Below are 23,949 nucleotides of genomic sequence, written 5' to 3'. Positions count from 1 at the left end.
ACCAAAAAAGGATGCAGAGACCTAGGACATAGAACTGAAAAAAAAAAAAATGCATTGCCATGCAGACTGTGCTCATCACTTTGGGATTATCACCTACTCACTTTGTGATTTATCACATATTTCTACCTTAAAATGACATTTTTAATTTTGCTCTCAATAATTATGCAGTAGCCTTAATCAGAACAAATAAACAGAGCATTTATATGAATTCAAGGAGTATTTCTAGGACAAGAGCAGCTGGGATAAAAATACTCAGTACTTGACCTCTTCTGACAGGGAAAGTCACAGACCAAAAGGCATGTTCCACCCCCCCTTTGTGAAGGGAAATGACTCCAGCAGAGCAGAGCTCTGAGCACTCTGACAAACTTCTGCCTACACATTGAGGACTTACTTTTCATTAAGATGCATCAGTAAGCACTGAGCTCATCTTTAGCAGCAGAACAAATATATTTTATGAGTCTCAATCTAATATCACAGAGACAGAAACTCAATGGGTTTGATTATTTGCAGGTTAACGGTGGTTTCAGAAATGTGGCATTAAAATAGATTTTAAAATTTTCACAACATCTCTAAAACTTTGTACACTTAACTCAGGATTAGGCTTCTCTTGTACTGAATCAGCAGAGTGTACCAGGTCTCAGTGGCTTGCACCTCTGGAAACCATCCTTTTAGGGAACAAAACCATTAGCAAGACAAATAGGAAGTGCAAAATAAAATAAACATGGATTGCATGGAATGGCATAATTTTAATCAGATGAATAAGCAAACTCAGCAAATCCAGACATAACTTATCGGTAGCTAACATTTCTCTTTGATCTTCGTGGTTAATTTTTCTTGTACAACAACAATCATAAGACATCTCATTTTTAAATTTAAAGGTCGTTTTTCCTGTGCCGCCTTCTATATCATGTTGCTTTAATTTCATTCACTCTGGCTAAAATGAAAGGGTTTGCTTTCAAAACCCAGCCAGATTTGCATTGTCTTCTAAAACTCTCTGTTTAGCTGTATCAAACACTTTGGGCTGGCTGAGATCAGAAGGTGCAGTTAATTCTACCATTCAAATAGGCAAAAGCAGAAACATTTGATAATTTTATCTCCAACCTCACTGTGACAAGACAACCAAAACATATTCTTCCTGGATGTGGGGGAAGGAAAAATGATCACATTAAAGATTTTTTTTTTCTATTAGTCTTGAAGCTGTGAAATATTCAACAAAACAAGTCAGAGCACTAAATGACAGAAAAGGCAGAAAAGGCAGCACACAAAGGGCTCTCCCAGGAGCTGCCTGCACCAGGCTCTGCTCAGCAGCCTGCAGTCACCCTCAGTTCATGCTGGTCAGGTCTTTTTCTGAAAGAGAGTTTTTCTTTCAGTATTTATGTAGTGCAGCAGGCAACTGTTTACCTCAGAGGCATGAAAGCAAATCCAGATGTGTTTGATCCATAGTGCCACAGCAGCTCTGTTGCCTGTGGAAACAAAGGTTCCTTTCAGGGAGTTCACACAGCAGGCCCTGTGACACAAGGGACCCATCAATTTCAGCCACTGCATTATTTGTAGGTCTTTGGCTAAGATACATATATATCCAGTATATAGAGTACAAAATACTGTCTTATGTAATAGACCAATATGATCAAATGGGACAGTTTCTCAGTCTCATATTAATTTTATGTTATTTTATTTAAACAACATAGACCCCTTTTAAGCAAATTAATAGTTGAAATGCAGTAAGTGTTCAAGCTATATGCATCTGTTTTTTTCCTCCACTTTTCACCATGTAGGTTGTTGAGTACTTTGTGGACAGCAGCTTGACAAATCTGTTTCATGCTTACTCACAAATTCAGCTTTTGAAGATGACCCTGAGCATGGAGTTTAAGGATGCTGCAGAGAATGGATGACATCCCAGAAGCACCTTGTTAAAGGTTTCCTTTGGAAAAAAACCCCACTTATTTGTGAATATGTTATAACTTCCTAAGTGCCATTCCTGTGCAGAGACCTCTGCACATTTTACAGAAAACTGATCAAGTCTGACACATTTCAACAGATCCCAGTGCAATGTTTGTTACAGCCCTTTGCCAGTGAGAACCTGAGGTGATAAAAAAGCAACGTGGTCAGACCCAGGACCTGAATGCAAAGTCCATGATATTTTTCTCCTTGTGTAATGCAATAATTGGGTGAATCTTCAACTGTAGACATTGGCAGCATCAGTGTTAAGAATATAGCTTAACACCTCCTTCCTCTTAACTGAATCATTCAAGAATATATTCACAAAATTTATACCCAACATGACTTTCCTTAAAGACATTCTTTATTAATCTTCAGATTTCAATCCCAGAAGGCAATCAGCAGCTAAGATCACCTTATTAAATCTGCTTTTAATTACAATTCACTAATGTTTATAGCTTGCTTATAATTTTTGCATATGATTACATTATTAGGGATCAAAATGAGTGAACAAAGCATTAGTTTATGTGCAGTGATAATGTTTCATAGAAAATTAAAAGAAAACACTCTAAACTCATTTAAATGGGAATATTATTCTCCATTAGGAATCTAGGGCCAAAAATGCCTTGAAAATGTCATCTGTATAAATATTCATGTACCTATGAACAGATAACTTCAGAAGCAGATTTGACAGAAACAAAGAATAGCTTCTTCACATTGCAGTAGATGACTAAGATCATTTGAATGATTTATTGATAAGCCAATGTACAAAATAAATACAAAGAGAACAGGCTGGACTTCTTGTTACCAAAAAAAAAAAAAATCATTACAAGACTGCCTAGCATGTGAATTCATAAATATAAGAGTAGTGTGGGTAGGCTTGCATTACAAAAAAGTCAAACACAATAAGAGAAAGACATCAATAATCTGCAATTTCCATTACTTTTCTACTTTTTTGTAGGGGGGATTTTTATTTGCTTGGGGTTTTGGTTTGGTTTAGGTTTTTTTTATAACTGGAAGTTGTGGGCAAACCCAAGTCAATAAGCAGTAATGTCATGACATTAGGTGGTGGGCAATTCAGATGCTGATCCTGCCACCCTCCCTGTGTGCAGTGGTTCTCACAAGAGTAACCCCACTGAAAGCAGAAGGATGACTTGGGCACTCACAGCTATTTAATGGAAGGGTAGAAGGCTGGAGGCAGAAGAAGCAAACCTTATTAGTTGATAAACTCATTGTTTCCTGAGGAATGGCAAGAGGAACTTCTGGATAGCCTCTAACATCGATTTCCAGAGGTACCAACATTCTCCTGCTGTGAAAATCTAGATACTGCAGAAGTTATTCAGTCACAAGCCTCACAGGATCATCAGCAGCTGCTCAAGTTGCCACAGGATCAGCTTTAAGAAACACATGCCAAATCTTGTTCTGCAGATCTCCAAGCTCAGGCATTTGAGGCTTTTTTCTTTCAGGGCTGTGCCTGTGGCTGTGCCAGCCCTGCAGCAGGGGTTTTGGGCAGTGTGCAACCCACAGACACAGAAACATAGAGAGATGCAGCCAGGAGAGACATTTTTCCTAAAACCTTGCACAAAAGGCCAATTACTTTTCCCAGCTTAGTGTAATTTGCAATCTCTTTTCTGCTCTATGACCCAGCAAGACAGGGTTCAGCACTAAAATCTTACTATCTACAAAGTCAGATGATGTGACAAAAAATGCTCCCTAATCCTCTTCCATTCTGAACAGACAATAAATCAAAACACAATGTGGCCATCAAATATTCACAACAATTAACAGCTGGCAATTTTGGGGCTTCCAGCAGATATGCCTAGTAAAGCAAGGAAAAACACTGGAGTGGGTTCTGGCCTAGTTTTCTCTGAAAATATTGTTCCTAGATTGTTAGTCTAATTAAACTCGTAGGAATTTTCTTACAAAGTAGACAACAGAGAAGAGAAAATGTTGCTTTCTAAACTATGCAAAATATCCCATAGTTTATTGCAACAGCCAAGACCATCCTTAATGTTATCATTCAAATTATGTTCAGAATAGCTGACATGGCAATAATCATGGGATAAATGTATCATATTATCAGCCTAAAAAATAGAAGACAGAAGCCTTAACTAAAGGATGAATATCAGGTGAACACTTTCAAATAGAAAGGAGCACTGAACTTTAGGACAGTAAACTTCAAAAAATTAGAATATGGGAAGAATTTTAAGGGGAAGCATTATCTATAAAGCTTAATATTATTCTATGTCACGTCTGCTTTTTTTATCTTCAGCCTTTGATAAGAGGAGGTTGAACAAGAGCAAAGAATTAGCTGCAAAAACAGGCACATTTGACAAGTTTGGCCGCACATGAATAGAACTTAGAGCAGCTAAAAGATGAAAAAATAACAGCCTTCCTCTTAATTAGAAAAGCCATATGGTCTATGAAATAAATCCTGGTAGTTTGTAATTACAACCTTATTTTTAAACAGATTCTTTTAATTCTATTATATTCTGTATTTCTGATTTATTTACTAAAATATTCAGATCACAGTGTTAATATGAAAAAGTTCTCAGTTGAAGGAATAGCATGGAAATAGTATTGCTACATTTCTTCCTACAAAGGGGATGATAAACAGGGATCTACATGTTAAAGATTAGTTTCTTCTCCAAAGGAAAAGAAAGAAAATAAAGAAGAAAAGAACAACATCTGCTATAGTGAGTTTGTCTTGCTCAGTATTCTGCCTGTATGGATATGATATTTAACAGTGTTCAAATTAAAACAGGCATGCCTACACATTTTAAAACAAGTGGGTCACATGAGGCATCTAATCCAAGCACCTATCATACCTTAATTTTAGGACTACTCTTATTTTTTCTTTTGAATTGGGAATGGACATTACTTTTTTTTTTTTTTATACTGTGCTTTCCTGAACAGTTTTGACTCATGTTTTTTAGAATTAATTTCATGCAGAAACATTTAACTGTACTGTGGGAGGACAGATTATGAGAGAACAGAGATAGCTCTGAAGGAAATCTCACCCCTGATAAACTGCAGCTTTACTAATCACAAAGAGTGGGAGCAGCCTTGCCTTTTAAGAGGTCACAGGCATGTCCAGTGAGGATGGGTGTTAGAGAGAGTGGGTCAGCTGTGCAGAGGCAGCTGGGGCTGCTGGCTGGGCTGTGAGCAGGAAGGGTCAGGCAGCTCTGTGAGGGACAGGAAGGATAAGATGATGTTTGAGGCACAGACTGGGTCAGGCAGTCTTGCTAGGGACAGGAAGGAATTAGCCAGTCCTGCAGAAGGGAGAGAAGGAGTCAGTGCTGCCTGGAGCTGCCCATGGGATGTTTACAGAGACAAAGCAATGAAAGCTTTAAAGATAACAAGGCACCAACGCTTATTACGAGCCCACTGTCAACTGGTGCTCCATGTGAGGAACATGCAGTTTCCCATACTGTACTTCTTATCCCTGTTAAATGAAAATATCTTTTAAACAACATTCATCCAGAGAATCTACAAAAGATCACTGCCATCCTAAGCACTTGTAGTCACTCATAATAAGATGGTTTCATATGAGGAGCTATCAATCAGTTTTACAGATGCAGGTGTGTTTCTATAACTATGTAACAGGTATCACTCGCATAAATCACAGGTTTTCTAGATGCCAGACTTCCAACACAAAGATCAGCCTATAAAAATATGAATCATCCCATACACCTCAGAAACCAAATTCACTTGATAACAAAACTTCTTGTTAAGAAATTTAGGGTAAAATAATTAAATTCAAGGTGGCAGTTGTACTTTTAGTGGTGTGAGGTCCAGCTCTGATTCCTTGTTAACCTCTCAAGCTGTCATTTCATATTTCCATTGCTTCTTGGTGCTGACCCCCACCTGCAGCCACTGCCCATCCTTCAGGCATTCAGTGCAGATTGCTTCCCTGCAACATTAACAGTAAGCAGCTGAAACAGGCTGATGCCAGTTCTGCTGTTCTGATTGCTGAGCAAAAAGGACAGGAAATCATTATAGTCAAAACATTTCTAACAAAGGTCACTTTAATACGAAATTACATCAATCACCTTGGAAAAAAAAAAAAAAAGTACATTTCAATTGATGTCATTCGTTCATGGGACTAATATCAGTTTTAGTTTTAAAAATTTGGTTGGTTCTGGAGAAAAATCATTAAAAATTAACTATGTCTTTCAAGAGAGATTTAAATCTTGTGTGAGAAGATAAAATACCATGAGTTGTTTCATATGATAATCTGAATGGCTGTCTCAAAACATTTTTCTGAAGACATCACTGTGAAAGTAGCTTTAATGCAAAAGAATCATCTAGAGAAGATGATTCCAGATAAAGCATTTCTCAGGATTTACCCTGGTCTGGTTACATGCACCACAGAATCCAGGCCTTCAGCTCACAAATGAAGCATTATACTGGGGAAATAAGCCAGAATTATTATACCTATAACTCACAACACATGCACATATTCAGAAGTATTAGACACACTAGATAAGGTATCTGACTTTGTATAAAACTTTTGCAGTTGATTTTGACATGGGCACATTGTAAGAGTATCTTTTAGTACTGCAGATGAAGCTTTATACACCTAAAGCTTTTTACTAGGCAATGCTAAATTAATTTACAGGTGTAAATGAGGTCCTTGTTTTCAGACTTTAACACTTGCATGATGCTAAATTCAACAATTACATTTTCGTGGATTATGCCCATACATCTTAACAAGACCATAAACTACTTTTATCAGCATGTGCTTAAAGCCTGCTTTTCAAAGGAACTGAAGGACTTAACTACATGCCCATTTATTTGCTGAAGAAGAATGTGTGGATAGTTTGGAGACAGTGATTTTGTCTATGGTGGTATTGTGGAATTGAATTCTACATGCACATGAATTCCTATCTGATGTTATATGCTTAATCTTCACATTTATATGCAATTAACAGACATACGAAAACATGAACAAACAATAATGATACATAATTTTACAACAGAGAGTAAACATGCAATCTCTGCCATTTTATCCTGCATTAAAAATTATCTAGTATCTGCAGCATGTCTTCTAGTGGGATTAGCCCATTGCACAATTTTAATCCCAGTGAAGGTTTTTTCAAGGCTAAGGACTATCCTTGTAAATTTGTACGTAAACTGCAATTTTAAAAACAATTCCCCAAATATTTTAATTTTGATTTATCCACAACACATAAATCTGCATACAGATTTTTAGATGGTATATTCATGCTCTTTAATTTCAAATCACACTTTTTTGAAAAGGCTGGTACAAAACTGAATGTCACTTGATTGTTATTCTGCTTAGGGGAGACTACAAATGAAGGATCAGTGAGGGAGCAGAGAAAAACTCCACTGAGAAATAGGATGAAAACAAAGTCGAGAATGTGAAGAATGAACAACTGAGTGTGAAAAAGAGAAGCACGGAGGGAGAATATAAAATTCTCATACACAGCCATTTAAGGGACAAGAAGCTCACACAAGCCACTGAGCTGTGCCATTCTCACTTTTCCAGGGTTAGTAAATCACTCGATGGTAACCTGGCACAGGGCTTGCTTCAGCAGAAGGTTCACTGAAGAAAAGTTTCCTACATCCAAATAATGGATTCCCAAACTGTAACATCTAAAACACAGCTCTGCAGTCCCTGCAAACCCCCCACCCCATCCTTGTGTGCTCCTGTCAGTGCACCCAATCTGCTCTGCCCAAAAACCCCAGAAATTTCAGCGCCTTTTAAAAGCCACGAGTCCTTTCTGCAGCCCTGCCCAGCAGAGGCACCTGAGAGGCTGAGATTGCTGCTGGAGGGACCCTGAGCAACCAGGGAGGTTTCTGATGTGCCAGGGCCACTCTGCTGGCAGATGTGGAGCCATCCCAGAGACACAGACCCTGCTGCCCCTGGAGATGTCATGGCACAGAGCTGCAAGGGTAGGCTCTGATTTCTCCTCTTTCCAGTTTTTCAAGTCACGCTTTCCAAAGGTGACAATGGTAATTAGTCCTAAATGCTTTATGTGCCATGGAGAAATGTAGGAGAATATGTCCAGCAGGCAGCTTTTTTTTAAATCTCTGCCAACACTTTGATCACAGAATGAATTGTCTGGAATACTGTGAACTCTTTACTTATTAAAATGAAACTGGGGTGTTGTATCAATGAAATATATTTTATTGTGTTCTGTCAATGAGACATATGCTATTATATTATCAAGGTACCAATTCAGACTATAAAATCAGCTTTCCATTTCTCTTAATGAGAGACTGTACCAAAAGTAAATTACATGAGTTTTCATCACTGTACTCTTAATAAAAATAGGACATTTTGGCTCTTTTTGTTAAAGAGAAAGCTAATATAGTATTTATGAAGTCTGTGCAGTGAGCAGTTAAGGGCTAATACTGAATATCCAAAATGCTTGAGGATCTTTAGTCAAAATGGAGCATGACAATATGAAACACAAAGCATTTTGTCAAGAAAAAGGAAAAAAAAAAAAAAGTAAAAGGAAAAAGAGGATTGGTTATTATAGGAAGAATGAAAGGGCATAGATGGTGAAAGAGAACTAGCATTTCCAGAACTGAAAATGGGGTGCATTTTTTTAAAAAGAAAATTTCTTCTAGATTTTAGTTGTGTTTTCAGGAGATGAAAGAAACAAACTTGTAAGTCTCCAAAGAGACAGTAAATGTAGACACTGAAAAATCACCACATCATTTGAAAAGAAATGGGATCTTATTTTATAACCATAAAACTATGAACTGCCTCTTTTATTATTTAAGGGGTCTTGCTATTCTGTTCTATTGAGAAGACTTCAAGGTCAAAATATCTGTATACTTAATGCCACTTTAGATGCCAATAAAAGGAGATTACAAGAAAAATGAGAACCCTGGGGCTTGCCAGGCCTTTCTGGGATAAATGCACCTGGTAAAGTCAAGGTTATATAAATGAAGAGAATCCATCATCTGATGTTGTTGTTTAGGGGATTATTTACATTTAAAGAAAAAGAAAGTAAATTAATAATATAAAATAGTGAAATGCTCAAAGGTTGCATGAAAAAGACAATTTTACATTGTAATATGTGCAATAGTAAGTTGCAAATTCTTCTTTAAGGTGAGGACTAAAGCAATTTTTAGAGGAATAGACACAGTCATAGTTTGGTAGACAACTCCAAATGAAGCTAAACCCTTTTCAAATTGTCATAGTCTGTTCCTTGGAAACTTAAGGACCTGCTGAAAGTAAACCAAAGTTGCAAGGGACTTGGTAAAAATCCAGGAATATGGGAGAAACTTGCTCACATAATAAAAACACAAATTTTAAGTCTAGTAACATCAGAAAAATGCACTAAAGTGTACAACTCAAGGAAGTGTTTTAAGGGCAATATTTCAAATGTTTACCATCAAGAAAGACACAGAGAGAAGCTTCCATGCCATGGAGTTTCAGCAGTCTCTAATTGTGGAGATCAGAAATCTTGCCCAGAAAGACTCAGTAAGTTCTTCCTTTGCATTACTGCAGAATGGCCAAATACATTTCCAAGGTCTCAACAAGGTCCATTCTCCTCAAGGACAGGGGGATTCAATTTTTTTTTTTCTTTTTCTTTGTCTCAGTCTTATCACATTGTTGGAGATGGGGATTCATGTCTCTCAGGTAGGGTATTGTCCTATCTTATTATAATCAGAAGCTCAGCCTGCTGCACAGCTGATTTACTCTGCTAGGTGCAAATGCTGCATTAAACTCAGCAACTGCAGTTCAGTAGGCAGTGCAGATGTTGAGCCATTTAATTGCCTTTTCCCTATACCTTGGTGGAAGTAAATGAAGGTTTCCTGGGAAATTCAAGCTCTTGAGGGCATTTTTTCCATGCATTTACTATCCTTAGTGTTCAGATTTGGAGCAACATCCCTCTTTGGTACAGAGATCTAGATGATGCAGACAAGTAACTCAAAGAGGGAGTTACTGCTCTAGAATTTACTCTAGAATTTACCATCAAATTTCACTGTTAATTGGAAAGATTATGCCTTTGCTTAGAGATACATACTGCTTTAATGGAGGCTGAATATTGAGCAAGGCAAAGAAGGAAGGTGTCAGGAAGCAGAATCTGTACACAGATTCCAGAAGCAAAAATGGTCAGGAATGGTAAAAAAGCAAGGAAGAGCTTTCTCTCAATTTGCAAGGAAGCTTAAGTGAAAAAAGACTCTGAGACCAGTCAGAGAGAGAGAGTGGAGAGAGAGGGGCTGGGCAGGAGGTGAGCAGAGTTTAACTATTGGTCCAGACAGACAAATGACTTTAGAGTTAAAAAGTTTTCTCTATCAGGAGAGAGCTCCACACACCAGTGGAAGACAAGGGCTTTGCGAGAACATCTACAAAAAAAATGAAACAGTGCCAATTTCTTATAATGCTACTGTGGCATCCACCTTCTACTATGGAACATGCAGCTCTCTTGTCCACAAAACCTCCCTTGGAATTTTTTGACCTTCGTGCATCTTCCATGGAAGAAAAAGTGCAGACAGAGTAGTTCCTGCCAAAATATTATCCTCTGGTGTTTGCTGTCTTAACCATACAGCATCAGAAAAGCAAAATCAGCAGCTGCAGGTGTTAAAAGACATATTTTAGGAACAGAAGTCTACATTCAGGAGAGGTAATGTCCTTCACTTCCAAAAGGCACTTCATTATTAGGCAGGGACTCTAACACAGTACTGCAAACACTTACCTTGGCTCCAGTCTCATTCCTCTCCTGTGTACTTTGTAGATTGCCCTGTTCTTCACTAATCTCAGTCTGAGCACTTCACCACCCACAAAAGCTGGAGAGGGGCTCTGCAGCACCAAGAGGAACTAATATTTGTCCTTACTTCCAGAAGCAGCATAAGGCCTATAACCAACTGATTTTGCACATAAACTCTGCAAGATTGCCAGCTACATTCTTGTTTCTGTAAATTTTAGATGTACCTTCTAACATAAGGACTTAAGGACCAAACTGGCATTTTGATGCCAAAGTGCTCTAGAAATGTGGGTCTCCAAACTCATAGAAGTAGCCAGAGAATTAGATTTTGGGGACATGTTGAGATTGAGCCCAGCAATGTCCATGAAAACAGCTTTTTTTTTTTTTTTAAACCACTTTATTTTGGATCAAATTTTCAATCAAGTTTGCTGATTTGACCCTGCAGATGCCTGATGTGATTCATATGTACAGGCAGATGTAGAACCTATGTTTTTGTACAAGTTTCTGAGATAAGGAGGAAGTTATTCACAGCTGAAAGCTGCAGTCTTACTATCAGCTCTGGGGATGCTAAAACTGCAGAGCCAAGGCTCCCCATCCTGCCTATGGTTTGCTTCTGGCTTTATCTTGATTTATATCAACATTTGTGAAGCATTATTAATGTCACAAGAGGCAGACCTGTCAACTAGAATAACACTCTTGGAAAATTTGCTCCCACCTACTTTCCCTTTCAGGTTCATCAGATCTGGCATTTGAGTCTGGAGTTACCCAGCCATAAATAAGAAACACGAGAAAAACACATTGTCATTAATTACAGAGGCAAACAAGAACAACGAGGAGGTTGGGTAAAACCAACAATCCTTTACCCACTGTATTCATCTGCTAACTCCAACCACAGCTGAAAGCAGATTGCAGTGCTTCTGTATTGCATTGGAAAGGCAAGAGAAGGAGCAGAGTATGGTTTGTACCCTAACATTATTCCCCCTGCAAAATCAATACTCCTGTCTATGGTTTTAGGCATTTTCCAGGGGAGATGCAGGGAGTCCCACAGGGGCAGCTTGGCACATGCATTAATGTTGCAAGGTCAAGACCCTGTTCTTTTAACATATTCCACCAAGGTTAATGTGCTATTGTACAAGATCCAGGACAAGGCCTATGAATCACTGGAATCCTTCTCAAACCCCAGCTGCACAGAAAAGCACATTTAAGGCACAGACTGGTTTAATGGTATATATCTTCTAGAATAAAAAATACAAATATTCTTTTTTTGTGAGGATGTATTGTGAAAGGCTGAAACTCATCCACATACCTCCAAGTAACCCATAAGTACTAGACTTAAAAAGAAAAAACCCTGGAAGATCTGAATTTACATTAATAATTAGTGATAAAATATCTGGGATATTTTTAGAGACAAAGCTACTTTCTGGAGTGTTGATTTCATGACCACCTTGAGCTGAGATAAACCTGTTTACCTAGGGCTGAGTTCTATTCTTAGCAGTTGCCTCCCTATAAGAACCATAAAAACAAATTCATAAATATATTTTAACTATACTGCAATTAGGTATTGATTTATTTGCACTCAGGGGTAGTAATAAACCTGACATTAAGAAAATGTCCTTCCATGCAACTAAATTGAAGCAGGAAAACTGTGATCTAGAAGTAATCCAGATTCCACAATATCAAAACCTATGCTCTACCTCTTCACATTTATATCTACAGCAACAAGACAGAGGTTCTAGATTATTTTTAAATTATTATTATTTTGATAGAGAGAGTCCTTGGATACAGGATTCTCAAAGAGAAAAAAAAATTAGACAGGGAAAGCAAATGAGTCATAAGGGCATGATTTCATTTGGAACAGGTCATGCAAGATTAGTACCCTGGGCTGCCCAAAGCTAAAATTTAACTATCATAACTGTGAGCATCAGGTTTGAAAAGGATGAATGTGTGAGAAAGCGCAGGAGGGGGTTTCTTTCATTTTCTCTGCTTTTGGGAAGAGGAATGTGTGAGAAGAATACAAATCCACTGATTCATACCTATCTATTAGTCATACCTCTGTTGTGCTGGTTGCTTATTCTGTAGACATTCTCTGTTGTATAAATAAGGTGCACTGCCGCAGGGCTTAATATAGTATGTCTTTATACCTTGGTTTTTCTAGTTTTGTTTCTAACCCCTGATCATTCTGCACTTTCTTCCACATACTTTGTAATTCAGCTAAAGAATTTTGTAACACAAAAAGTTTGTGCTATTTAGTAGTACTTTCCAGCTAAGAATTATTGGATTTTTAACCACTGTATTGCCATCCATTACCTAAAGAAAAGTATCTATTTCTTTATCATGTTTTTGAGCAAAATATTTTAGAGCAAAAACATTTTCAATGAAGAGGAGAGGAGAGAGGAGAGGAGAGAGGAGAGAAGAGGAGAGGAGAGGTTGCACTAACATGAGGCAGAACGTTTTTAAACAACAAATTTTAACAATTTTTTCCTCTTTGAACAACCAGTTTAAGGAAAAAGTATTGGCTTGGCTGCAGTTTTTTGATGTAAAAACACCATTTTAAATTAGGCTAAAAGATATGCCATGCGAGCTTCAAAGAAAATACTGGAGAGAAGCATACAGGAAAAAATTAAAAACTTCCTTGCAGGGATTTCTAATCTCTGTACATATATTATTTAAAGCCCTGCAAAAGACTAGTCTGCACTGCTGAATAATTATTTTGCATGTACTAGTTCAAATATTCCCTCTTCTGTTTGCTTGTGTTTTCTATTTTGATTTGCTAGCAATTCTTTTTTGAATAAAAAGGAAAATTATATGAGCTTCTTTAACCTAAAATGCAGAAGTTACCACAATATTGGTATTTTTATCTATCTCTTCATACTGCACGAATGCAGAAGAAACATGACAATTTATATAGCCAAACTCACAGTTAAAAACTCATTATTGAGATGTGATTTGACAAGGAAGAGGCTTAGCATTGATATGTGATTGCACATGCATTGACTTTCACATTTCAAGTCAAGGGTACAATAACCTCACCTGATGTGGTTTTGAACTTATCAGTTGTGACTGGTGCAGAAATGCAATGCTGGTGACTTCATCTCCAACCAACACTGAGTTTTCCCAACTCCAGCACACTTCACTCTTTTAACCTTGACAAGAAAATAGGGAAACAAGGGTTAAAATGATAATTTGCTTCTGGAAATTATGGACCTTTTTTTCCTAGTAAAAAAACCATGGGGGACAGGCATTGCTTTTTTTTTTCAAATTCTAATGAAAACTCAAAATAGCTCTTGCATAAATATTGCCAACCAATATTTCTCCAAAGCAAAACACACAAAATTCAGAAGCTGTTATTCAAGGGAAATTTTCCTTGAAATATTCCTTATGGATATTTGTCCCAATACAAGTTGTTATTTAGGGCTTAGCTCAGTAAACCTTCACCTGATGACCAAGCAGGCCAGTTTCCTGGGTCAGATTTATGGAGCACAACAATAACATGCTGATAAATAGTATCATCATGTTTTTGGTTCTACCTAGTTAAAAGGAAAAATTAATATGTTTCTGATCTGAAAGTGGGTTCCCTGGCTAGGAGACACACATAAATCCTCCTCTCTCCTATGAATATTGCCCAGTTACAGCCTGCTAGATCTGGGAGCAAGAGTAACCATCCAAACATCTGTGGTATCAACACAGACTATCTCAGTTTCTAATATAAAGTAGATCTGAAACCTACAAGGCTTCCAGCATCACCCCTTGGAGAGGGAGATGTCACAAATTTGGCTAGACCATGACAGCACTAGGAACATGCATCTCAATGGGTGTTTTTGCAGAGTGGAAGCCAAAATCTTGCATTTAAAGAAAGCATCCTCCCTCTTCACCTGGTCACTTTTTCATTTGACCCTTCATCAGGCACCAAGCTTCTTTCTATAAAACAGAAGACACAGCTCTGTTGTGTTTGCCTGGTTTCTTTGGTGTGTTTAGTGACTGCTGCAGAAATTGCCTGTGCATTAATTCACCATGCCTCAGTCTGGTTATGCCCATTGCATGCAGTTCCCATTCTAGAGGGAGGAGTGTAAATGGCTTATTTTGTTTAGTTTTCCCAGATTTATTTATATATTTTTTTCCAAACAAATTCCTCTCCCTCATGGCAAGAGCACCTGATTTTTGGGTCTATCCCACAGAACATTCTTTGATATATTGTCTTGGCTAGAGGCATTCAACTCTCTGCCTGTTTTGCATCTCCATTTTAAAAATAAAAGGTTTTCCTATTCTTTTAATTCTCTTAATGTTAATTCAAGCCTGTGTCAAACATGAATCACTGACAGATTAAAGTAAATGTGTCACAGTGAGATTACCATGAGCATGAAACAGAGCTCAGCATGTGCTGCCTCCCTTTGCTGTGGGCTCAGATGAAACTACAGCATTGCAGAGATAGGCCCAGCTTGATACAAGATACAGAGCACCTTTTATTTATCCAGCACAGCTAATGGGGAAAAATATGAACTCACATTTAATGTTTTTTATGATTCATTTCAGTTCTATGTGTTTAGTGGAGCAGTGTCATTTAAGATTGGAGGGTACAGGGTAGAACAGCCCAAGGGAGGTTCCTGTAATATTGAAAATGGAACTGAAATACACCAAACCATTGTGGCCTGCACTATCACCTAGGAAATATTTCTGCCTAATGAAAATGAGTAGTGATATCTCAAATTCATCTGAGAGAATATAAGAATAAAATTATGAGTAGTATTAATTAATATTTTTTCCAGTCATTAAATAAGGGAATTTTATGTCTCAGACCTTCAGTAGAAAAGTTATGAAGAAAAATTTTGAACCCCAACAAAAGAACAATGGTTAAATACTCTACCATGATTTTTGTTCAATAAATACAAAAGGTTCCTATTTAAACTTTAAAAAAATCAGGCATTCTTGCTTGTGTAGGTTTTGATTGGGTATTTTGTTTTGTTTTGGAGAGGGTTTTTTAGTACTTCTAGGTAAGATTATTGAAATCAGCAGAAAGAAACTCAATAATAATAAGTTCAGAATTAATTCAACCTGCTGGCATTTCAAATTAATCAAACTAACCAAAACTTTGAAATTGTTATTCTAACACACATAGCCTCATTTCCTTTTATGTCCCTTTAAACATCTATACTCAGACTTTCTCCTTCTGACAAAATCACCTGAATTTAAAGGAATTATTAATATAGCTAGATTAGGAAACTTTGTAGACCAGCAGTAATCTTCATTATCAGTTGATCTATTTCATGCTTCCAGCAACATGTCAGGTGCTTTTGACACTAACTGTAAACTACTAGTCCAGGGATAATAGCTATTGACACTGGAGCTGTGAGTCAGGATGAAAGGGCTTTTGGTGCCACACATTAGCAGCTGCAATTCACTCTCTGGTAGCTGTTTTCCACAGAGAAAAGATTATTGGATATATTTAACCTTCTCCTGTTCCTAATGCAAAGAAAAGAAATCAGAAAGATATTACAATTTGGTTTGGTTCTAATCCACATACAATGAGGAGGGAAAAATCCATTATAATTACAACCTATGCAAGTTAGTTTTCTTTGCTCTGAATTTGCAGGGCATAGAATGATAAAAAACAATTCCTATCATCATCAAACCACACCATGATAAGAAATGTACCACTAGACAAAGACATTAGACCTGTCATTTATATGATTAAGTTGCCTTGCAGTTTCATATGTTAGCAAAAAACGTACCTTTGAAAGGAAGCCTAGCAGAACACAAACACACTAAAACAGAAGATGAAAGTTTGCATGTGGCAAACATTCAATGGAAAGGAGACACTGAGTAACTCCATCCTTTGATTTGGCAGGTCAGTGGGAGGATTTTAAAAATATCCCCAGCCTACCTATAGAAAACAAGAGAAAAGTATGATTTTAAGAATTCATGCAATACCTTCCCATTTTGGATCAAATTCTCCCTCAGTATATTAACTCCTTGCATTTTGTACCACCTACAATGCTTACCAGAAAAGCTTCAGGCAGTTTTGGGCCATTATGAGATGCTGTTCCACACTGCAGAGAAGTAGCTAATGAAAAATTACCAGTACATTTCCAGTCCTTGTGCTTCACTTCTGTACTTCAAAGATTTTCTAAACTGACCCCAGTACAGAACAAGATGGTGTTCAGAAGGAATGGCACAGGAAACTGGGACTGCTCATTAACTGCTTGGGTCATTATGGAGGATTCCTTGTTCTGCCAAAGGAGAAACCCACACAGACTAATCTGACTTTATCAGCTGACTCAACACCTAATTTTGAAAAATTATTTTCTTTTCAAAACCTGTTTTCCCCTGTTTTATTTGCATTAAGGAATGGAGAACACTTCTAAATGTATTAGAAAACATATGAAGAAGGCAGTTATTTTTTTACAGTTTCCTAATGTGTATTGGATGATTGCATACTGTAGTATTGATAACATTTAAAACCAAGGGGATTGAAAGAACTACTAAGAACTTCATAAGATAAAACACAATCATTGGCTAGAAATAAAGGCCTTTTCCCTCATGCCCTCAGAGACTATTCTACTTTGGGGGGGGGGGGGGCTTTATTTCCATTTTCTCACATTTATTATTTCTTACTTCTCTAAGTATATACATGCTTTCAAAAATATCAGGCAGGGAGCAAAGGTCCTATATCTTCTGATAAAACTCAGTGTCAGACTTCTTTACTAACTTCACAAATGATGAAGTTCCATTTTCTTACTTGTTTGTCATCTGAGTGGTAGACTGATCCAAGCAACAAAGTTGTTAGCACCATATGGTTCACTGGATAATACAGCACACTCTCTTTAAAGTTTGTTGTCTTCACCAACAGGTTTAGACCCAAATTCTTAAACAAATATGCACAGGCTGTGCTCATCCTACCACTGTGTTAATTTTTAAATTTATTATTTTACTAGGTCCCTGTAAAACAATTCATTGCAAGGCATATTTCTCTAAACCAAGAAGTCTAAACCTATTAAACCAAATCTCTTTAGGACTTGAGGCTCTGAATTTGTGAGAATGAGTTCTGTTGAAAAAGGAATGTGGTGCGTTACACTTACAGAAGAAGGAAACAAATACATCAAGTTATACTTAACCAAAATAGATATATTTTGATTTCCAAATGCCAAATACTGATAGTATTCACTACTATACTTTATCACCCATTTCAGTCCATATGAGTACAGAATTCAGTATTCCAAGTCACATAAAATGCAAACAAAGTACATGCAAAGTAAAATGGGAGCATTACCATATTCAATTCCACAATGTTTGATTAAATACAAATTTCCTCGATTTTTTTTTTTTATTTTTTTATTTACAAAATATACTCTGAACTACTCCCTTGTTCCAACACTGATATACATAGAAACTTATAGAGTGAAACCAACATACTACATAAATCAAACAGAGATATTTGCTAACTAGAGATATTTGCTTGATTTGTCTTGGAACATTTCTCTTCCCTAACTTTGAGAAAAGGCTGGACCTTCATGAGGCAATTTCCCTGAGAAAGAACATGATCCCATAAGGCAGCAAAGAAAGGAAAGATGTTCTTTGGATACCATCAGTTGATCAAATCAGTAACATGGTGACCCAGAGAGGGTTCTATATAAATGTGTCACTCAAATCTGTCACCTAGCTGGACAAGGGCTTATTGTCCATACTCAGGACTGCCACAGCCAAAGAAACTCAATAAAGCCAGGAAATTCCATGCTAATCTGGTCTTATTTTAGACTACTGTGGAAAATGTAATTCACACAATGGAATCATTTTCTAGCCAAATCACTGCTGTTTGAAAATGTGGAAGACACAGAAGGTCAAAGAAGAGTGACAAAATGTGCATATTGCACAATTCCCCTCTTGCTCAGTGTTAGATAAGATCAAATATTGAATACTATCTTTAAATAGACATCAAATATTACAGGCATAACAAATACAGAAGCATTATCATATGCTCCAATATTATTTATTATAATTTTTACTATTCAGGTAGGTTGTTTAAAGTTTGAGTGTGACAGAACACATCCTTCACCTGAGGTGCAGAGAGGAGCCCTGGCTCTGTGCTAACTCATGAGCACCAGGCCTTATTCCTGGATGATTCCTTCTTCTACCAAAAGAAAATACACTGAGCTGGGTTTTGCTGGGCTTCTGTGGCACAAGCAGGGGACTGCTTAGCAGAGAGTAACCAGACCTCCAGCTGAGGAAGAGCACTGCAAGCATCACTGGCAGAAACCTGACACCAACAAGAATAATTTCTTTTGCAGTAAAAAGTTTTGAAAGAAAGCAGAAGATAACAAATTCATAGGAGTTAATAATTTAAAACCTAGGATGCTGTGAATTCTCTTCTTCAGCTGCTGAATGTTATAGCTTTCTGTATACTCAGAGCAATTCTTTTTAAATTCAGATTACATATTTCCACTAGGGTCCAGATTCTGAAGTGCTTATTCAGAAATTGGTTTAGGTAAAAGTCTTACTAAAGCTGCTGGGGATTTGATTTCAATTGAAACTGCATAAATACTGAGTGCAGACTTCTGGATTTCCCCCTCTAGAGTAATAGACTGTGTAAACTAGAAAGAATGATTGGAAGGTCTAGTAAGGAACCAGCGGATTCTTTTAAGTAATTAATATTTTTCTTATGAAAACACTAATCATTGTGATGCCTGTGACAATTATTTTCAGGGAAAATTAAAAGAGAATACCTATTTAATTTCTAAATACTTTGAAACTGAAATCTTAATTCATAAGACTGTCATGCTGTTGTACCAATGAGTGCCCATTATACAGTCTCATCCTTTTACATTTGTGGATAAGCTAATTTAGTATTTCCACACCTCAGTAATTAACATATAAGCACTGACTGACTATATTGCTAAAATTTTCAGCTTCAGATAAATATGCAAACAACTTCACTAATGATAAAAACCCATTTTGTTTCCCTGAAAAATAATCTCAAAAAAGCGCCTGTAGCTGAGACAGATTCTGAAACCAAAAATCACAGATCCCCACAATAACACACAGAGACCTAAACCAAAATTCCTTAGGTAGTTTACAGACTGACTTATAGTACTAGTAGGTATACATAGATGGTGATAGGTGTTAGCTCAACAGAAAAAACATCTACCAGTTTTGACTCTTGAATCCCATTTACCCCTTTGTGATAAAGCAGAGAAATTTAAACAGCAGGGAAATATAAATTAACTTCCCCTGAGTGCACACTCAGAGAAAGAGGAACCTTCACACATCCACAGACAGCTGAGGACTGGGACATGTTGCCTCAGTCATGCTCTCCCCTGGTCACTGGAACAGATTTTGTTTCTCTTCCCAGCTCTGCCAGAGATTCCTGTGACTCTCAGGGCAAATCACACAGGTCTCACTCCTGCCTGCTGGCAGAACAGAACTTTTTCATGTTTCTCCAGATGTGCCCTTATCCATAAAGCACAATAGTACCAGGTATCACAGACCAGGGTCCTGAGGTTTCACCTACTTGCCCTTTGTAAAATCCCTTCAAGTTTTCATTTATCCCTTCAAGGGGCATTACAGAAATACATATTCTGGAACCACAGGTTTGCATGAATTAATACTCCTAATAAGGTCTTTCCAAAAATACCAATATGAGCTCCTGGTCCTCTGGCCAATTCCATGCTATCTGTAGCAGAGTTAGAAGAATGGCCAAACTGCATGGAAGTGATTCACATGGACAGCAGATGCTGTCTTCAGCACGAGTTACTGGTGTGAGCTATTTATCCAGGCTATAACATGTCAGTCTGACTCTGTGTATTGGTACACAGTGAGTTACATTACTTACATTAAAAGTAAAGTATAATACAAAGCATTATATTTACATAAAGAAGAGCATCTCTGGCAAACTGTTAGGCAGTAGGTGGGAGGATGATTATTCTAGATATATAAAGGGTATGAAACTCAGGGACATATGGTGGTTTCCCCATGATTCAATAAAACACAGCAAAGCCAATTCTTTATAGAACAAGACCTTGACTATGAAAAATTCTCCTTAATGATCAAAATTCTCATCAATAAGTTTTTGTCCATTCATTTTTTAAAAATATATTACCATCATGTTTCTCTTTCTAAAAATTTTTAATGTCTCTGCAGACAGAGATAACTGAAGTTAAAGAGAAGCTTGATTCCACTGATTTCCACAAAAGAATGCTGACATTCTTTTCAAACTAACTTGAATTTAGTATTTGTTGATATAGAACTACAGAAAATTATACTATAGAAATATGTTTGAAATTTATAAATTATTTTTATATCAAATCAGTTCAAAGCTTTAAATTTATTCTTGGAGTAACATGCTTTATCTCCAAATTAGCTACAGATCAGCCAGGGATGGAAATGGTCAGTCTGACTGTAGGGTGGGGACCTAAAGAGCTTGGAGAGATAGCTCAGAGTTGTGAAACTTGTCAAACAGCATGACATGCTCAGAAAAAAATAACTGAGCCACCAGTGGGATCCCACAGGGCAAAACCCATAACTCCCAGACCTCAGATGTGAGTGTGCCTCCTTTATCCCCAAGATCCAGGAATGCAGACTAGCACAGATTTTGAATGGTATCCCATTCCACAGTTAAACCTGGGATCAGACATCAACAAGAGGACTGTTTATCTAAGTCTTTTAACTAAATTAGCTTTTTTTTCTCATACCCAAATATTATAACATTTTCAAAGTTTTTTATTAATATATAGCATTACTTGCTAACATGCTACCACATATCATATTTTTAAGATTATGTCATAAGTATAAAAAACATTAAAAAATATTGCTTGCTTTCTTTGTGGAAAGGATCAGCTTGAAGGAACCTCCCTGCTGTAAGTACAATAACTGTTATCTTTTTCTGTCTCTTTCATTGATCTGTGGATATAAGTAAAAGAAAGCTATTTTTAAAAGACAGTGTGACCAAATATATGTTTGCTTTTCTTATTTTGTCAATAACTCAGAAAAGTAATTTCAATAATTTCCATTAAAAATGCCTCCTTTCCAGGGGGAACATGGTTTTAGAGTTTAGATTGCTCAGCTCTGATATCTACATCCTTCTCAGACCTGTATATTCATTGACAGATATGCTTACCAAAACAATTCTGAGCTTACCTGTACATGCATATTGGAGACCAAAATTACTGTAATTAGCTGTTATTTAAGAATACTTTATTAGGGAACAGACCTAAGAACAATTTTTCTCAGGTCTTCATAAATTATTTATGTGGTAAAACAGTAATCAAAATCCTTTCCATCCAACACAACACTTCAAAACTTACTCAAAAATATTATTTGCAACTACTTAGTAAAAAAATTCTCCCCAGTGTTGAGATCACCTCAGCATAGAGAGCAGAGAACCATCACAAATATTCTCAATTGCATCAGCTGTGATCTCATATTTGTGGTCTATGAGGAGCTGGGTATAGGCTGGAGAGCATCAGAACATTTTCCTGTCCAATCATCCCCTCTCACAGCTCACTGTGCTCTAGACTAGCACAGAACTTAGTATTATTTTTGTGACAGAAGAGAAATACATGTATTGTTATCAATAAACTAAGAAGTATTAACAGATTTGATTATTGAGCTAAGTACTTTGAAATATTATTATTTTACAATATGTCAAAATATTGCTCACATAATGTGGAGCAAAAGCAGCAATCAACCATAACAAGCACTTGTTTGGATATCCCTATTTAGTTTTCAATGCTACTCTAGTTCACCTTATCTTGAAAGCACTGTAAATATTTGAAGGAAAGTTGGCATGCAAAAATACAGCACAAAGATTTCTGATTCTAAAGTAAATGGTAATTTCCTAAAATCATGAAGTATTGAGGTATTGAAGCATTCCAACCCCAATTCTTCTTAAAGCTATTAAAGTATTTTGATTCAGTTTCACAATAACTCCATGAGGCCTTTCTCTTTTCATTGAGCAGCAAAAGACTGACCACAGGCTGTCTAGATTTGAACTAAATATGGAATATGGAACCTGTCTCAAAACCAGAACAGGAACCCATTCAATAAGAGATTTTGTCTTTCAGGTTACTTAGCACTAGCCTCTCTCTACACATATTCAATTATTCACATCAGCATCTTTACTCATTTTAACTGCATGAGACCGTAAGGACTTGACAATGACAGGACCCCAGCTTGGCCTCAGTTTTAATCAGACCTACCTGGACTTCCTAACTTTACAGCAGATGATCAAAAAGTTTCCAAATTCAGCACAGCAAGATGTTTTTTCTGTCTCCATGAAAAAGTGGCTGGAGCAGACTGAAGAGAGAAAGGCAAGGTGGCCAGGACCCAGCAGCACAAGGGTTTGTGTGCTGGGGTTTTGTGTCTCTGGCTCTCTCGGGCTCCCTAAAGCTGACCCTCCTGAACTGTATTAAGAGAAGCAATCCCAAAACTTCTTGCACAATCAGAGCCATAGTAAAATCTTTCATATCTTTCTATCTTTTCCTCTTACTTAATTCAGTTTACACTGTCCACACATGCTTTTCAACAGCCTAAAACAGATTAAAAGAGTAATCTTTTTATCCTTCAAATAAAGCTAGTTCTTGCCATTTCATTGTAATAATTAATTTAAAATTACATTTTATATCATGTGTCTATAGTTTAACAATGACGAAGATTTCAGACCAGACCAAAATAGACAGGTGGATGAGGGTTTTTCTGTACTGTATATTTTCAGGCATTAATAGTATCATTTGCATGCTAAAGAAGTGAAATTTTGATTTTGAAGAAGCCACTAAGGATTAATTTAATGATTTGGACAGAGTTTAGGCTGCTTTGCAGTAGGAGTGAAGGTTAAAAGGTACATCTTGATAAATATTTAAAATCTTCAAACTTTTTGGTGTAGAGCCAACTGATTTGAAGTCCACTGCTCTGTTACCTATATGGAAAAATTTTAACTTGCTTGAAATTTATACTTCTGATCTATAAATCCTGAGGCACTGTACCTGACTGACTTTTTACATAGTGATTTATAACAACATTTTAAACCTTCACTTGGTGCTTTTGCAACACTCTTATCTAATTCTCCAAGATTTCACGTTCCCATGGAGAAGAGACACAAGACTCCTCTTTTCAGTAGGGTCTCTTCCCTTTCAGTTCAGGATACAGCCCCAGCAATAACTAAATGGAGATGTTGAACAGCTCATTCCAGCAGCTCACAGGAAAAAAAAAAAAAAAAAAAAAGAATAACTTATTGGTAAAGAAACATTTTTGGAGTGCTGTATACATTGATTAGTTGACATCTGGTATTCCCCTCACACACTGTCAAAACACAGAGCCAGTCCATATGCATGAAGGG

The 23,949-nt window shown here is 36.9% G+C and overlaps 1 long non-coding RNA gene across 2 annotated transcripts in view; it reads right to left on the bottom strand.

The window, feature by feature from the left end:
• Window positions 1–1,330: 1,330 nt before the first annotated feature.
• The window catches only part of LOC306805911, a 75,699-nt gene continuing 53,080 nt past the window's right edge, over window positions 1,331–23,949 (bottom strand). The window contains exons 2-4 of one of the 2 annotated variants that reach the window (XR_013775330.1): window positions 16,355–16,506; window positions 13,659–13,771; window positions 1,331–1,463 (exon numbers count right to left, since the gene is read on the bottom strand). This is a non-coding gene — a long non-coding RNA (uncharacterized lncRNA). Of the gene's footprint in view, window positions 1,464–10,209; window positions 10,496–13,658; window positions 13,772–16,354; window positions 16,507–23,949 lie in introns of those variants that run through there. The other variant, XR_013775331.1, reaches the window with a different exon arrangement.

Source organism: Erithacus rubecula (assembly GCF_903797595.1).
Source record: "Erithacus rubecula genome assembly, chromosome: 10".
Classification (NCBI taxonomy): Eukaryota; Metazoa; Chordata; class Aves; order Passeriformes; family Muscicapidae; genus Erithacus; species Erithacus rubecula.
Note: the sequence above shows the minus strand (reverse complement) of the source record. Positions and strands in the feature narration are given on the sequence as shown.